Genomic DNA, 4,484 nt, shown 5'->3' on the forward strand with positions numbered 1-4,484 from the left:
AAGCTGTGGAGTCCCTCCTCACCTTGGAGGCAGAGCCCTCACAGTGAAGGGGAGTCAGATCCTAGATTTGTCTGATTTATCCAGAGAAAGTCTATGGCAAGCAATGTGTATTTTTCTAATGTGAATACTGCACAGATGAACCTTTTATTTATAAAGAGTAATGTCTTTCTACCCTGTTGTCTATCTTTTTCTATGGAGCTCATTATAATAATGGCAGATGTTACCTGATCGGGAATCCCTGTGGCACCTCTGACACACACATTTTTCATGACGGTGACGAGTAGCACTGCACTGTGACCTGATGATCCGCCCTGCCCCCTGATTCTGGAAAATGATGTTCCCTTCTCTCCTGGTGATACGCTGCTTTTCCACCAGAGTTGGTCCATACTAGACGCCTCTTTTGGGTTCAATTAAAAAGAAAAGCTAGGCTGGGTATGGTGGCTCACACCTATAATCCCAGCACTTTTTGGGAGGCCGAGGCGGGTGGATCACGAGGTCAAGAGATCAAGACCATCCTGGTCAACAAGGTGAAACCCCGTCTCTACTAAAAATACAAAAATTAGCTGGGCATGGTGGTGCGTGCCTGTAATCCCAGCTACTCAGGAGGCTGAGGCAGAAGAATTGCTTGAACCTAGGAGGCGGAAGTTGTGGTGAGCCGAGATCACGCCATTGCACTCCAGCCTGGGTAACAAGCGAAACTCCGTCTCAAAAAAAAAAAGAAAAGAAAAAGAAAAGCTAGTCATTCTGGGCAGCATTTTATTGAGAAGCAAGGGAAAAAAGTAATTTCTACTTGCATGATTTTTTTTTTTTTTTTGAGACAGAATCTTGCTCCTGGCCTGGAGTGCAATGGCATGATCTCAGCTCACTACAACCTCCACCTCCTGGGTTCAAGTGATTCTCCTGCCTCAGCCTCCAAAGTAGCTGGGATTACAGGTGCCTACCACCATACCTGGCTAATTTCTTGTATTTTTAGTAGAGACAGTGTTTTACTATGTTGGCCAGGCTGGTCTCGAACTCGACCTTGTGATCTTGCCCGCCTCCACCTCCCAAAGTGCTGGGATTACAGGCATGAGCCACTGCGCCTGGCCAATTTTTAAAATTTAATTAATTAATTTATTTTTGAGACTGAGTCTCACTCTGTAGCCCAAGCTGGAGTGCAATGGCACGATCTCAGCTCACTGAAACCTCTGCCTCCTGGGCTCAAGTGATTCTTGTGCCTCAGCCCCCCGAATAGCTGGGACTCAGGTGTGTGCCACCACACCTGGCTAATTTTTTTTTTTTTTTATATTTTAGTAGAGATGGATTTTCACCATGTTGCCAGGGTGGTCTCAAATGCCAGAGCTCAGGCGATCCACCAGCCTTGGCCTCCCAAAATGTTGGGATTATAGGCATGTGCCACTGCTGCTGGCCAATGATTTTTTTTTTTTTTTAGAGATAGAGTTTCACTTTTTTTTTCTTTTTGAGACTCCAACCTAGAAGTCTCAAGTGCAGTGGTGCAATCATAGCTCATTGCAGTGTTTAACTCCGAGGCTCAAGTGATCCTCCTGCCTCAGCCTCCTGAGTAGCTGGGACTAGAGGCATGTGCCTCTGCGCCTGGCTCTCCTCACATTTAACAGATGAAGAAAGTGAGGCATAAATGATGGGGTGACTTATTGGAGGGCCACAGCGAGATGATGATTAGGGTAGAAGCCCCGTTTGTTGATGTCCTATTTGGAAATTCTTTAAGTGGTGTGTCTCTTGAATATTTCCATGGGCTGCATTATGGGGAAGGAGAGAAGGCCATCTGTCCACACGTGGAAGAAGGCATTCGAAGGGGGCAGCAGTTCTCTCCCCGCACCTCGCAGAGACAGTCAGGAGAGACCCCATAGAGAGCACACTGCTCAGGGACAGAGCTGGGCTTGCAACCACGTGTCGCCCTGGCGCTGTGCTCCTTCCTGGTCCTGCCCTGGAGGGTGGCTGCATTCTCAGGGAGTTGGCATTTCCTACAGTCCTTTCAGTGACCAGGACACATTTCCTACCCTCACTGACCTCAAAGCTGGGGGCGACAGGAACAGAAAGGCGAGTTTTCTACCAGGCTGGAAATGGCCAGGAGGGGAGCAAGCCATGGGCCTGGGAGCGTCGGGTGGTCTGGTCAGGCTGTAGTTGTGTCCCGTAGACTCAAGGCCATTTCTCAGGAGTCCAGAGTCCCATGAAACCGCCATGAGTGCCCTCCTAGGATCCTGGAGATGTAGACAGAGCCCTCTTGAGGATCATTCATAACCACTGTCAAGCAACTGACACAACACGCTGGGTTGAATATGACCATGGTCTGGACGAGGCTCTGGTAAATACACATTTATTTTCTGTCTATAGGACACTAATCAATATCCCAACACATCTTAATTTCACCACTGTGTATGTGCTGCTATGAATGGATGGTCAATGTAACTGATGTGAAAAACACCACGACAAATAAGCCTTTGTTCCACTGTACAGAGCTGAAGACACAGGAGGCTCTGACAGCAGTCTCCTCATGAATCTGCCACGTGCCTGTTGAATGCTGCTGTGTGCCAGGCACGGGCTGGACGGCACTGAGCGGGACTCACAGGCCCTGCTCTTCGGGAGCCGTGCACCTGTCCTCCTCCAGCTTAGCCTTTGCAGAGTTCCCCAATACAGCATAGAGACGGATGCACAGCTTCCACATTACAACCCCCTCCTGATAGACGGAACCTAGGAGGCTGAGGCAGGACGATCACTTGAGCCCAGGAGTTCAAGACCAGCCTGGACAACACAGTGAGATCCTATCTCTACTAAAAATTAAAAAAAATTAGCCTGGCATGGTAGTGTGCAACTATGGAGAAAAAGAAAAAAAAGAAATAGACGTAACCTTATTTATGAGAGAATGATAAAGTAAATGGAAATTTCCTTTTTTCATAAAGAACTTTGTTTTGTATACATAGTACTTCTAATTTCAAATAGGAACAGGCGTGAAGAGGTATTAGAGCACAGACTAGGGGACAAGGACACCCAAATGACTCCAGGGGTGGCTGGCTGGGGCTTCAATGAGGACGTGTGCTTTCAGCATTTGTCATGACCCCTAGATCCTGGTCCATGTTCAGTTATTGCTAATTACTACTAAATGCAAAGAAAGAAAATTCCCTGCGTTTCCTGGAAAACATGACAGGCCCTGTGGCACTTCAGCCCTGGCACCTCCTGAATGGTCGGAGGAGTGGGAAGAGCTGAACCAGCAGGACAGAAAGGAGCCAGGGCAGAGTGGATCTTTAACACCCTCTGAGGCACTCTTTTTTTTTTTTGAGACGGAGTCTTACTCTATCGCCAGGCTGGAGTGCAATGGCGCAATCTCGGCTCACTGCAACCTCTGCCTCCTGGATTCAAGCGATTCTTCTGCCTCAGCCTCCTGAGTACCACAGGCACATGCCACCATGCCCGGCTATTTTTTTTTTTTTTTGTATTTTTAGTAAAGACGGGGTTTCACCATGTTGGCCAGGATGGTCTCCATCTCTTGACCTCGTGATCCATGAGGCACTGTTTTTTTGCAACAGGATCGCCCAGGCTGCAGTGCAATGGTGCAGTTTCGGCTCACTGCAGCTTCAACGTCCCAGGCTCAGTTGATCCTCCCACCTCAGCCTCCAGAATAGCTGGGACCACAGGCATGCACCATGACACCTAGTTAGTGTTTTTGTATTTTTTGTATATGTTGTACTGGCTGGTCTTAACCTCATGGTAGGCTCAAGCGATCTGCCTGCCTTGGCCAGTGCTGGGATTACAGGTGTGAGCCCATAATGCCTCATGCCTAGCCAGATCACACTATTATTATTATTATTTTTTAAAATTTTATTTATTTAGTTTTTGAGATGGAGTCTCGCTGTCCCCAGGATGGAGTGCAGTGGTGTAATCCCAGCTCACTGCAGCCTCCACCTTTTGGATTCAAGGGATTCTTCTCCTGCCTCAGCCTCTTGAGTAGCTGGGATTACAGGTGTGCACCATCATGCCCAGCTAATTTTTGTATTTTTAGTAAAGACGGGGTTTTATCATGTTGGCCAGGCTGGTTTTGAACTCGTGACCTCAGGTGATCTGCCCACCTTGGCCTTCCAAAGTGCTAGGATTACAGGCGTGAGCCACCGTGCCCAGCCTTTATTTTTTTGAGATGAAGTCTCAGTCCATTGCCCATGCTGGAGTGAAATGGCACAATCTCAGCTCACTGCAACCTCTTCCCAGGTTCAAGCAATTCTCCTCCCTCAGCCTCTTCAGTAGCTGGGATTATAGGCACCTGCTACTATGCCCAGCTAATTTTTGTATTTTTAGTAGAGATGGGATTTCACCGTGTTGGCCAGGCTGGTCTTGAACTCTCGACCTCAGGTGATCCACCCACCTTGGCCTCCTGGTATTACAGGTGTGAGCCACCCCACCTGGCAGGGGTCATTTTTTTTTTTTGAGATGGAGTCTTGCTCTGTCGCTAAGGCTGGAGTGCATTGGTGTGATAT

This window comes from Aotus nancymaae, unplaced genomic scaffold, assembly GCF_030222135.1.
Source record: "Aotus nancymaae isolate 86718 unplaced genomic scaffold, 86718_ANA_hifiasm-v0.15.2.pri h1tg000011l, whole genome shotgun sequence".
NCBI classification, from domain to species: domain Eukaryota; kingdom Metazoa; phylum Chordata; class Mammalia; order Primates; family Aotidae; genus Aotus; species Aotus nancymaae.